This window comes from Ascaphus truei, chromosome 2 (genome assembly GCF_040206685.1).
Source record: "Ascaphus truei isolate aAscTru1 chromosome 2, aAscTru1.hap1, whole genome shotgun sequence".
NCBI classification, from domain to species: Eukaryota; Metazoa; Chordata; class Amphibia; order Anura; family Ascaphidae; genus Ascaphus; species Ascaphus truei.
In genome coordinates this window covers 327,936,100-327,950,512 of record NC_134484.1, presented here as the reverse complement: position 1 = coordinate 327,950,512, position 14,413 = coordinate 327,936,100, and positions in this window count along the sequence as shown.

The following is a 14,413-nucleotide window of genomic DNA, read 5'->3' as shown; positions in this document are numbered from 1 at the left end:
AGCCGCCGCGGGTCCGCAGCTCTGCCTGTCTGTAAGGGGGTGTGAGAGGAGGAGGAGAGTCTCAGGCAGAGCCGCCACGGGTCCGCAGCTCTGCCTGCCTTTGAGGGGGGGGGAGTCAGGAGAGAGGGGGCAGGACACAGAAAGAGAGACACACATACACTGACAGACACACACACATACATATACACACACACACACACACACTGACTGACACACATACACACACACTGACTGACACACACACACACACTGACTGACACACATACACACACACTGACTGACACACATGCACACACACTGACTGACACACATGCACACACACTGACACACATACACACACACTGACTGACACACACACACACACTGACTGACACACACACACACTGACTGACACACACACACACACACACACACTGAATGACACACACACACACACACACACACACACACACACACACACACACTGACTGACACACATATACACACACACACACACACACACTGACTGACACACATACACACACACACACTGACTGACACACATACACACACACACACTGACTGACACACATACACACACACTGACTGACACACACACTAACTGACACACATACACACACACACACACGCACACTGACACACATATGCACGCACACTGACTGACACACATACACTCACTGACTGACACACATACACTCACTGACTGACACACACACATACACTCACTGACTGACACACATACACTCACTGACTGACACACATACACACACTGACTGACACACATACACACACTGACTGACACACATACACACACTGACCGACACAGAGAGACATTCACACAACACAGAGAGAGAGACATACACTGACACACACACACATTGACTGACACACACACACACACACACACACACACACTGACACACACACACACACACTGACTGACACACATGCAAACACTGACTGACACACATGCACACACTGACTGACACACATGCACACACTGACTGACACACATGCACACACTGACACACACACACACACTGACTGATACGCACGCACACTGACACACATACACACACTGACCGACACAGAGAGACATTCACACAACAGAGAGAGAGACATACTGACTGACACACACAGTCACACACTGACTGACACACACACACACATTGACTGACACACTGACTGACACACATGCACACACTGACTGACACACATGAACACACTGACTGACACACATACACACACTGACTGACACACATACACACACTGACTGACACACATGCACACACTGACTGACACACATGTACACACTGACTGACACACATGAACACACTGACTGACACACACTGACTGACACACATACACAAACTGACTGACACACATACACACACTGACTGACACACATACATAATCTCTGACTGACACACATACATACACAAACATACATACATACTCTCTGACACAAATACATACTCTCTGACTGACACACATACATACTCTCTGACTGACACACATACATAGTCACTGACTGACACATACACTGACTGACACATGTGTGCCGAGCACGCGCGTTATAAGTCAATTTCTGTGACAAAAGTCAAAGAAGTTTCACTTACTATGCGCGTGCACCGCACACACAGCTTTTTTTTCCTTCCCCCCCATATTTGCTTTTTTTGGTCCCTTTTCGTTTGCTAATGATATACTTGTAGTCTTTTTACCTGTTAGCTATATATTTTAGTGATCTTGCAAAATGGATCAAGAAGACAAAGTCATTAAAAATGTAATTGTAGCCCCCTTTCCCGGTGTCTAAGGGAAACTATGTGTGATGCGTTACCTGAGTGGCTTAAAGGAGGCCTGATCCTCCGCTGCAGGGAGCCTGGGGTGATTGTGTTCTGATGACAGTGCCTCCACCTGGGAGGGATCCAAGCGTAGTTGGATAACCCCTTCCCAGGAACACAGAAACTGTGTACTTTAAGTTTGGGCATTATATCTACCTTGACAACAGGCAATAATTAATTGCAAACTCACACTATGTAAACTGCAACTTTATGTAATCACAATCCCACTTGTACTAATCAGTACTAATCAGTGGATATCGCATGACTATACCAACTACAGGGGAAGATAGGGATTCTAACTGAGTATTGACGTGATATAGTAATGTAGATAAGATAATCCCATCTTCTCCATCACTCCTTCGTGGGGAATTTGATATATTTTAACTATTGAGTGTATTAATGATTTGTGTAATAAAACTTTTTTGTTTTAGCGTCGCTTACAGTTCCCTGGCAAGGGATCTGATCATTTGGCATTAGGGGCATCTGTTTATTATCTAGGTAATGAGTGCAAATAGTGGGGTGCTTTGAACCCATTCTTTTGAGTTCTCTCTGTTATACATATATTGTTTACCTCCCTTGCACCTACCCTTTCACAACTAGGACAAATAAGATATAGGTGAGCAGTTATATTACCCTCTTTGATCAGGAACACAGTAAAGAATAAATATTTACACGGGGATATAACAACTTATCTTTACTGGCAACACATAACTCTACAATACTGTACCACCAACACAATAACTCCACCCTGGTGAGAGGATCGGATGGGGCGTTTGCTTGGCACAGAATAGCTTGCAACTGAATCTGCATAAAATAGTTTGCAACTTGCTGCAAGCCCATGCGGTCCTGTTTTTCTGGCGGGAACATCATTTTGAGAACACAGTCCATGCGGTGGACTTCATTTTGAGCACAATAGCACAGTCCATGAGGGCAAAAGGAACACGGGTCCCTGGCGACGCCTTGGGCCCGTTCCTTACACAGAATTTTATGCAGCTAGATGGGTACACGCTCCCTGGACAATTTTCCACAGGATACGCCCCAACAGTCTCTTTTTTTTCTCTTATGAAGGGTATCCACGCTCCCTGGAACAATTCCCTCAGGGTACGCCTAAACATAGTCTTTATCTTTGGTAAGGGTCTATATCACCCCCTCCCTGGTGTAGCTTCAGAGAGAGGTTCCCCCCTTCCTTAACTTGAAATGGGTGCTCAGGGTCCCTGATGAAGCCTCAGGGGCCCGGACCCTGCTTCTTCTGTGCTGCACTGCTGCCTTGTCCTGAAAGCCTGCCCTGTTCTGCATCTCAGCAGCACCTTCAATTGTAGGCTTCTGGGAGATCTTGCTAAAGCTACAGGTGTCATGGGGCTTGTTACCTGTGAGGGTTCAGGAGAGATGAACGTCCGTGATGGTAAGGGGAAACGGGACGGCTTTTGGTGATCCTTCAAGCTCTTCTCATGGTGTCAGCGCCTTCAGTCATAGGAGGCTCCAGGTGTGATGGAGACAGTCCCCAGCATGACTGTGTAACGCGTAGCTCACCACGAACGAGGCGCGACTGCTGGGCTGAGGTAGGGATTGGTATAGAACGCCGACCACAACTGCGAGGGCACGTCTAGAGTGTAGGATAGTCTTGCAAGCCGTGTCGGGGTTATAGAGGACAGCGTAAATGGGGTATTTGCTGGGTCAAGGAGCGGAGAGTAGCGGATCGTTGGGGCACGTAGCCGGGGTCAGGATTGGGGAGAGTAGAGTCGTCGTAATGCCAAAGCCAGAGTCGGTGCAGGAGAGAGCAGGATCGTCATATTCCAAAGCCAGGGTCAGTGCAGGAGAGTATCACAATGTTCAAAGTCCAAGGCAGGGTCAGGCAGCAAGGTAACAGGCAGGCAAGGCAGGGTACTGGAAGCAGTGCGATGCAGCGTCACAAAACTGGAGTTATACTCAGCAATGAATGAGAGTTCAGACGGTATAAATAGGACCTCCCTCCAATGGGAAGCAACCAGGAAGTGGAGGTGCCCTCACTGATGGGCTACTGGATCGTGCAGGTGCGTACTATTGTGCAGCCGATTAGGAGTGGGGGTGGGACTTCTAGAGAGCGCGTGCGCCCCGCACATCAACCTGGCGACCTGGTCACGCGCCATTCGTGCGCGCCACGGTACCCGCGTCAGTGCGGGGGCGGAGACCGGAGGCGGGGCCCGAGGAGAGAAGGGAGGAACGTGTGTGACCGCCGTGCAGACATCAGAGTGGGGGCGGAGTCAGGACGCGGAGACCACAGGACGCCGGGGAGAGTGCGCACCGCGTTTGCGTCACGCGTCGATGCCACCTGGGGGGGAGCGCGCACCCTGGACACGGGAACCGCGGATACCGACGGAGCCCGCGCACTGCGCTTGTGAACCACCGCTGACATGCCCTCTTTGAGTGCCACTAGATCCGGACGAACAGGTGAGGGTTAAGGGGACAGAACCACCGGAATGGCGAATCCTCACAAACAGTCTTCAAGCATACACCTACCCAATAAACTGTAGACTCAGGCACGGGTATATAAAACAGGATCCTTTATTGCATCCACTGCAGGTGCTGTTACAGCATGCACCCTGAACTTGGCCTTAAACTAACTGACTTCCTTAAACAAATGGAACCATACCTTAACCACAGATTTAACTACTTTGTTTTTTCTTTGAAACTTAAAGATGATTTACCTTTCTCATGGGGCCTCTGAATGGGGGAGTAGTTGTCAATCATGGGTTTCCTCTATCCTTATCCCATCTTGTCCTTGAAGAACAAGGGGAAGAGGGGGGAAAGCTCCCGCATCAGCTGCAGTACAATAGAGTAATGTGAAAATAATCATAGGTCATCTGGTGCAAAAAGGGACAAGGGGATAGTAAGACAAACACACAAAAGATTCCCTCATGAATGCACTCAGATAGACCTGGTAGAAGTGATGTAGTCTATTATAGTCAATTTATTCAATGATAAAATAATAGTTGTACAGAGGGGTGTGGTAAAGAAGTCCAGGGCCACCCCCTAATTAGATACCAAAAGAACTTCCACATTTGAGTAAATGGGGAAGAAAACTGTGAGAAACACTACACAAAATCACATGGTATAATGGCTACAGTCTGTATGGGTTTCTAACCACAGTAGAGGGGGAGATTGGGACAACGAGATTCTTAAGAGAATCTCGTTGGATCTATACTTTAGGAACACTCACCCCAAAGGGGCTTAATGAAGAGTTTGTGTTATCTCCCTTTATCTGAACCCCATTTCTATGTGTTTATGGTTATGTGACATTTTACCTTTTTTACCCTGCCTGTCAGTTATACCCTGTAATCAACCGTTACCCTGGGTCTCCTTGTATTATGTTCCAGGTTCAGATGGACATCTACCTGGCTCAGTTGTCTTCATTATTTTTGTACAGCAGTTGATTACCTTACACATGTACTTTTTTGCCTACTTTTGACATGTCTGACTGTTTGTTACAGTCATTTTCATGAGTCATCTAGTGTTTTAATTTGCCCTCTTAACATCATGATTCACATGACCCATTAGTATCTACCTTACACAGCAGGGTCACCTATTTATCTTCCCATCCTGTCCTTATCAGAGAGCCAATTAAGATAGGACGGGTTCTGGTTGTGTGTTACAGTGACATCAGATAAAGGGGAGTAGCAGAGGACACAAACCCATCCTAAATCTCAGCTCGCAATGTTTACTAAATATTTTAAAATACTTATAGGTGTCAGATTTTAATAAAAATGCATCAATCACACAGATTGTACCCCTTAAACATGTCACTCCCTTTGGTACACTCTGGTACTAGTAGAGACGGCCCCAAAGGAATTTGTGTCATTTACTTCAATAGACTGCAAAATCGGAACCAAACAAATGTTTCAATATTTTCACAAATGCTTTCCCACCCAAGGTGCTCTCTCTGGCCACCCGTCTTTTAGGGTAGAAAGTGAACTCCCCCCTCTTCAATATGGTCTGTTTTAATATATGGAGCTGGTAGGGGGCAAACCTGAGGAACAATGACACTGAGTTTGAAGCAGGGGAATCTGGTTCAATTCCTGCTGTCAGCTCTGTGTGACCTTGTGCAAGTCACTTTATCTCCCTGTGCCTCAGTCACCAAAAACATAGATTGTACGCTCATCTGGGCAGAGAGGGCTGCATCTGTAACAATCCTATGTGCTGTGTACCGTCTCCCCGCTCCATATATGTACATAGATTTCAGTTTGATGGCAGTTTTCGGGGGATCCTGTAATGCAGACCCCACGGGAACTTCCACCAGATTTCTTCACTACCTACCTCCTCAAGTTGTGCTGGAAAAGTATATTGTCTTTGCAAATTCAGAACGCACCAGAGGGGGAAGCGCCCATTGTTTTGAACTAGCCGCGAGCGAGAAAGGATGCAGGGATATTGCACTATTTAACCGTCCGGAGGCAGCCACGGGTTGCAATAACGTTGGCTACAGGTGCAGTTAACAATTTAAGTTCCTTACAGATGAAATGAATGCATGTTAACCCTTACAATGCTGAAAAACCTTCTTCCAGGATTGCAACCACGTGACAGGTTAGGGTAGCGGCCGCATGGTTCTGGCCGGGCCCCCAGTGACTTAAACGAAAGTTCTGTCTGCGATCGCTGCTCCGATGAAACATTATTTCCCCTTGAAACAAGCAAAGTGATTGTTACCTGAACGTCATTAGGGCCCCTAAAGTGCCAACCATTCTGCAGTTCAGGGAACATCATAAAGACCCCCTAAGGATCAACTGTTTTATCCTGCTTCTCCCCTGTTTTATCCTGCTTCTCCCCTGTTTTATCCTGCTTCTCCCCATATTAATAGGAACACGGTTGAGTCTGGATTTCTTTAGGTATGCACATGCAAAAATGTTATTTCACATGGATAGCTTTATAGCATTAACAACCTTCACACTAGTAGAACGAAAAAGGAAATGTAATTATGTTTTTAGCATCAGAAGGCAACACACAGATTTAGGCAGGAACAATTAATGGCAAGGGCAATATATACTAAGCGGTGTTAAGCCATAAAGGAACCTTAAGATCCATTCACTTGATTGTGCAATAAGGAGCCTTACATCTTATAACAGCTTGGGTGTTTTATAGCTAAGCCTCTCTGCGTCTACCTTTCCGACACGTCAGGCTCCACTGTATCTTCTGTCCTTTGTGTATGACTCCTTTGTCCTCACGCTATGATTCGGTCTCCCTCCTATATGAGTCCCCTTTCCTGTGTGTGCCAGCTTGAGATTTTGTGAGTGGTCATAGGAGGAATTAGGGGGGAGATTCACTTTGGTCCATTGTAGGTTTAGGCAGTTGATGCGACGTTAGCTGTCATTCAAATCAATAGCAGTTAACGCCGCAACGGGTGCGTTCCCCCGCAACAGACCCTAGTGAATCTCCCCCTTGGAATCGAGGTACTATCGTACTCACCAATTCATATACTATGGGGGTTATTAACTAAAGCTTATCGGCTGCTAAACAGGCAACACTTTTGCACAAGAATTGCACCAGATTTATCAAAAGGAAAAAAAAATATATATATCTTTGAACGGTATACTTTTTCTTTGATACACAGCGTGCTGTTTCTTTCACTGGGGTGGCCCCAGTTGCGGAGCCAGGAGACTTTAGTAAGCTCCCATGATAGGATGCAAACCATGAAACCGTTGGCATCTGAAGATCGGTCTACTTTGTGGTTATTCACTAAAATCTCCTGGCTGCTAAACCAGTGCAGAAAACCGCATCATATCTTTCAAAGAAAAGGAATCCTGTTTGATAAATCAGCTGCCATTCTTTTGCACCAGCGTTGCCCCCGTTTTTTAGCTGGAAGACTAATAAAGAGTATAGACAGAGGTGTGCAATCTTTTTGCCCAGCACCCCCCTGCCTGCTCTCCCCCATTGCTCGCGTGTCCCCCCCTTACCTTGTTTCAAGCGTCAAATGACGCAGCGCAGTCATGTGATGTCACCGCGTTGCCATGGTGACGCGTCGCACATAGCCGTCAGAGTCAGGGTAAGGTAACTAACAGAGGCCTCGCATGGTCCCCTGGCATTTCATTTAAATGCTTTGGGCAAGAGCGCGGGACCTCCGTAAGCGGCACGCTCCCCCCCCAAAAAAAATCTCGCCCCCCCCCCAGTTTGTGAACCCCTGGTTTAGGATATCTCCCACATTTTGTTTTTTTCCCCCCCTTAGATATTGGGGTAGAATCCGAAGGTTAATAGAAAAAAACTTTAGAGATTACTATCCCCCTAGATCCGGTGATAATGTTGGTCTCTAAGCCTATGGACAATTCAAAGTCATCGACTCATAAACTGGTCACCCTCATTCTTACAGCGACCAGAGGCGCTAAGGCTGCATCGTGGGAAAAAACTTGCTGCCCCTTCAAGATCAGTGATTACTCAGAGGATCAAGGGTATAATGCTGGTGGAGAATCTTACCTCTTTCCTAGGGCACTAAGTTAAACATTTCTTTAAGGTTTGGCACCCTTGGATAAATAGAAGCGCAGGCTCTGGAGTTAAATTTGACCTTGTGGTCTCAGTGGGACTGATATGCGCATTCTCCTTGTTGTTTAGCCTGTGTGGCTGTTAAAAAGTAGCTACCGGTTGGACTCTGAAAATTATGGTATCTGGAATGTGTTGGTAATATGTATTTTATAATATCTGCTGTTCCTCTCACCTATGTATATTTTGTTGAAATACGGTGATGGAAAATCTTCCCTCCGCCCTCTCATTTAACCATTTAATTTTCCGTTCTCCCCTTTCCTTGAATTTCAACAGCATATCAGTTACAGAAAATAGTAAATGGTTTAGTTCCTCGAGTATGGGATGGTGGCTCATTAACATACTACAGGGGTGCGCAAAGTGGGGGGGGTGCGCCCCACAGGGGGGGGGCGGGAGAATTTCCAGGGGGCGCGGCAGCTACAGAGGTCCCGTACTCTTCCCCAAGGCACTTAAATTAAGTGCCGGGGGGCTCCGCGAGGCCTCTGCAGCTTCTCCTGCCTGATCTTCGGCGATGCGTCGCAATGGTAACCGGCGTCAAATGCCGCCGCGGGGTCACGTGACATCACGTTGCCATGGCACCGTGATGTCACATGACCTCGCAACGTCATTTGATGCCGGAGCCGAACAGGAGGGGGGAGGGGCGCAAGCCAGGAGGTGAGCATAGAGGGGGGGGGGGGGGGCGCAGGATCAAAACATTGCTCACCCCTGCCTTACTACACAGACATTTTTACCATGAAATCATCTGGGTTTATTTTTGCATTATTTGTTTTTATGTATGTGAATACACTGAGGGCTGGACTGTTGAAATATTTTCTTTCCTATGAAAACATTGTTTTCCTTTATTTCCTTCTACAGCTTCAGCCAATATGTACAGGAGACAGACGGGAATGATCTGCTTTTATGTCACATTATGAGAAACAGATAAAATAGGGCTCAGGCCAAAAATCCCTATCAACGGAGATTTACGGCCGAAAATACCCCGAATGGCCACTTTGGAGTACATGGAATTATAAGGCCCTTGGTGGGTTATGTCAAAAGTCTCCTGGATACAAAGCAAAGACAAGCAATAGCACCAGATTTATATCTATATCAAAACCAGCATTGTTTTCATTTGGAATTTTCTTTAATAAATCTGGTGCTATTATTTGAACCACTTTCTGCCTCAATTTTGTAGCTGGGAGATCTCAATAAATAACCCACGTAGTAACAATGTACAACACTTGTTAAATATGCACAGCTATAGGATCGAACCAGGGGTGGCTAACTCCAGTCCTCAAGAGCTACCAACAGGTCAGGTTTTCAGGATATCTCTGCTTCAGCAAAGGTGGTTCAGTCACAGCCACTGATTGAGACACCTGTGCTGAAGCAGGGGTATCCGGAAAACCGACCTGTTGGTAGCTCTTTAGAACTGGAGTTGGCAACCCCTGGGATAGATGGTATAGATATGTACAGTATTGCATTTTGCTTCTGGGCTCATAGTTTGTTTTATTATTTAATGGTGGTCTAGGCTCTCTGCTGGATTCTGATGTTACTGGGTCAGGACCCCACTCCAAAAGGTACCTTCGGTAAAGCGGGTGTACCCGTGACACGCGTAAAGGCAGTGCTGGTCGTGGTATCTTTAGGAACTGGGTGCTGGTGACATCAGTATCCAGCGGCGAGCGAGTGGGACGCCGGGTCAGAACGTGAGAGGTGGCAAGGGAGGTCAAGTTATGTTTCCTGTGATTAATTGTGAGTGCTAGTATTTCTTCGTGTGGTGGAAGCAAAAGGTTAATTATTATCCTTTATTCGTAAAGTGCCAACATATTCCGCAGCGTGGTACAGTGGGGTTACAGGGTGACATTAATAACATAAGCAGAATGACATACAAGTAAGGACAAACAAATGCAGAAGGTAATGAGGGAACTGCTCCGCAGAGTTTATGATCTGGAGGATAATCTGCACTGTTGATAGTCCTTTGTGCACTTTGTCTTTTTAGGACATTTTTATTAGCGGCTTCCATGTTAGATATATTTATGTATATGTAACCCAGGTCTCCAGCAGCTCCTAGAGACCCCCCTCCCTTGGAGCAGCGTGGTCGCGGGTGCCGCCGGAGCCAGCGACGGACCCGACGGCTGCTTCCAAAGGTGGGGGCCGAAGCAGGGAGTAGCGTGCTATCTCCGCGAGCAGGCTGGTTGCCGGGGACGCGATCGGGCCGTTGCTAAGGCCGCGATCGCGTTGCTGCGGTCCCGGCAGCTAGCGAGGAGGGCGCCGCCATTGCGGAGAGACTCGCGCATGCGCAGTGATCGCGCAGGCGCAGGTAAGGCCCCAGAGCTAGGGAGAAGTCGCGCGAGTGTAGGGAAAGTGCAGGAAGGGTTGAGGTGGCCTCCAAAGACTCGCGCATGCGCAGGGCAAGTGCGCACGCGGCCCCAATGTATTTGCAGCCTCCACGGGACTACAACTCCCATGAGGCTTAGGGGCAAGCACATCAGGTGCCTCCGTGTGGCCAATAAGGGCCAAGGATCTCCAGAGGGAGCAATAAGATACATTTCGCGCGCTGAGAACGGCAGTTGGAGCTGGGGAGCTGTGAGGGAAGGAAGGGTGCAGAGAGCAGATGCAGCTCCTGCATCGAGTAAGGTCCCCACATCCCAAGTAAGGCCCCAACTCCCCACCAGGTTAGTGGGTAAGTGTTGAGGGACGGCCCAGATAGGGACGCTGCCCTTAGTGCGTGTCTGTGTGCTGTCTTGTCAGGATCACGGCTGGCAGTGCTGTGAGGCCTGACAAGAAGGCATAGTGATAGTGTGCAGCAAGTGGCTGTACGCGTTATGAAGTTTGCAGTGCGTAGTGTTAGTGTTAGTGTTAGGGTTCAGTGAGTGTCAGGACTGGGATGAGTTAGGGGAGTGGGGCAGGTTATTATTCCACAGGCCCTAGGAGTTTTCCCCAAGCCACCCCAGGTTGCGGTTCATCAAGGACAGGCCCTAGGTTAGGGTTCCTGTCACGTTAGGGATAGATAGGGATAGATAGGGATAGCGGCGGTTGCTGTTCCCGTGAGACGGTGTGTTACCGAGAGACTGTTGTGTTCCCGTGAAGCGGTGGGACCCTCGTTGGGGTTCCTGGAGAAGTACCTGGATAGGATCAGACGGAGGCAGCGCACGTCTGACCCTTTTAGAAGATTGTTGCGGACCCGAGCATCGGAGTGCTCGGAAGGTATTCACTATATATATGTGCACCAACAGGCCTAACACATTAATTAGTGACTGCGCAGTCACCCACGTTCTCTATTAGAGTGCGGGACATTGGGTGGGGATTCTCGGGACACTGGGTGGGATCACCTAGTGTTGGGAAGCGTCCTGCGCGACGCAGTAAGTGTCTCCTCTAGAGAGGGACACAGGTTATGATGATGTTGCCGTGATCTATTTTCATGCATGTTCAGTAAAGTCCCAAGTTATTATATATCTGTGTGAGTATCGGTTAATTGGTATTGTCCTGCGAGGAACCACTCCCCCTAGGGAGGGAGCCATCGCAGGTGGAGGCGCTGCATCGTTGGAAGTAAGTACCCCTAGCATAAATGCCCCAGGTTCCCCATGGCGGAAGCTCAGCCCTCCTGTGAGCCAACAGGTATAGCACCACACTGATAAGTAGTCAGACACACCTACCCACCTCAATCTCACTTAAGGGGGGGGGAAAGAGGGCTACATTTGGAGGCGCTGCTGAGATCCAGACCTGGGGTGCTCTGTTCCATTTTTTCCCCCAAATTGTCCCATTCCTATTTTTGTCGCCATGTTTGTGAAGTCCGAACACGAGGTCCTTGCCTGGGCTTTGAGGCAGTATATGGAGCCTGGCCAGGTAGTGGTAGTAGGAGGCCTTCCCGCAACTATGCCCGCGGTTGAGGTTCAGTCCTATATGCGTGAAATTCCAGAGTGGCCGCACGCATGTTTCTTAGAAGAAGAACACGATCCCACGGCCCTATGGAAAATGATACTTTTTGTGGCCATCCCCACTGCGGATATATGCCTGGCAGAGGCACCGTCCGCCCTGTGTATGCCCGGGGGCCCGTCTGAGGGGTACCCCCTAGTCTACGCAGACCCAGTAAAATGGCGTCTCCCGCCAAAGCAGGAGAACGCACGTGCTGCTGGCTGCAAGCCTGCACTAGATTGTGTTGAGGAAAACTGTCCGGGATTGGCGGGAAAACCAGAAGGCTACCCCCCTATCTATACAGAAGAGAGCCCTAGTGTAATTGCAGAGACTGTGATTAAAATGGAGTCTCTCTCTAGCAGAGAGTCACACCTAAGATGGCGGCTCCCGCCAAGTCGGGAGAGCACCAGGACTGTGCAAGAAATTGTTGCAGAGTATTGTCCGGGTTGGGCGCGAAACCCTGAACCCCGCCCCTGCACTGTGAGTGACTCAGCACAGAGCCAGAACCACTCCCTTGTAGAAAGTGCCCCTCCTTCAGAGTCCACCAGGGGGAGCAAGCACTGTGACTTTCAACCAAACGTGGATGAGACAGACTGTTCTAGGGAGGAGGAGCCTGACCTCTATATCACTCTGAGTTGTGCTGAAGTTAAGTCTGTCTTCAGGGAGAAATTACTTAGGGATTCCCGCTACCAACAACCGGTTGTGGAGGGCCCGTGTGCCCGAGTGAACATTTCAGATCCGGTTCCTGAGCGGGACGAGGTTGAAGTCCCATCGGTGGCGATGCGCCTACCGGCGAACCACCTCAGCGATTATACAGAGGAATCACAGGGTAAGGCGTATATACCCCCACCTTCTAGTGAATCCAGCGACCAGTCACTTGTGGTGATGCGCCTGCCGGCGGACCACTTTAGTGACAGCAATGAACACCCTATCTTGACGGATGCAGAGCCTGCTGTGGGCCCGTGTGCCCTAGAGGAGGTGTATCCCGATGTTGCGGACCCTGCTGTGGGCCCGTGCGCCCTACAATGGTCAGTCTGACCTACTACCGAGGTACCATCGGTCCTAGAATGGGGACCAGTACCAAACGACGATGAGGGTGAGTCGACTGCCCCAGGGGTGTCGGGGGTGAGCCTCCAGGTGACCGCGGAGCACGATGGTTCCTTAAGTCTGGTTACCTGGGTGAAGGGCTCCCCTCTACATCGCGTCCTGGCGGAGGTGTCCTCCTTGGGAGAATCCATCCCAAGTCAGTGGAGTGGTAAGGAACTCCCTAACTCCCCACAATCTCCGATGGAGCTGGCCGTGAAGAAGGCCAGAGTTGCGGCTTCTGAACGGAGTATGAGCCCGTGCGCTCCGACACAAGTGGTCCCAGGACTGGGATCCAACGCTCCCGAGTGCCCAGAACGTGAGTGGACTTCCCCAGAAGTGCCGGGGACAGGTCCCCAGACAACCGAAGTGGGAACTGACAGCATCCCCGAGGACCTGTTGGCCCCCGTGAATCACCGCAGGAGTAAGGTGTCTACTCTTTCCCCCCTGCCAGGTGAAACCGAGACATTGTCCAGTGCTCGCTTCTCAGTGGAAGCCTCACAAAAATATAGGGACAAAGACTGTGAGGAGAGAGATTCAGGGAAAGCTGCCTCCTTTAAGCCCAAAAAGGAGTGTACCATTCGCCAAGTCGTGGACCGCGGAAAAGGTCCTGGCCTCCTGGTCTGCCGCATCCCTGCCGCGGATGACCGGGTAAAGGCACAATTCAGAGACACTGTGCTACTCCTTCCACCAGGGGGAGGAAGTAGCGAAGAGCCAGTAACTGTCGCTTTAGAGTGTGCTCTCCAAGAAATTTTTCTAGGGGAGGCTCACGGACGCAAAAGTGAGGTACCCCCACATGTTCAATTAGGGGCTCCCCACAAATGGTCTCAGCTAGCCTCGGGTATTATGTGTGAATTTCATTGTACCCAGTCATATAATTGCCATGTGATGAGTTGTATTTTCTATGCTGTGCATTTTGATTGTATAACTATTATGTTGATTGATGTCGTTCCCCAAGCGGGGACGTTGGATTTTCCACCAGGGGGAGAGTGTAACCCAGGTCTCCAGCAGCTCCTAGAGACCCCCCTCCCTTGGAGCAGCGTGGTCGCGGGTGCCGCCGGAGCCAGCGACGGACCCGACGGCTGCTTCCAAAGGTGGGGGCC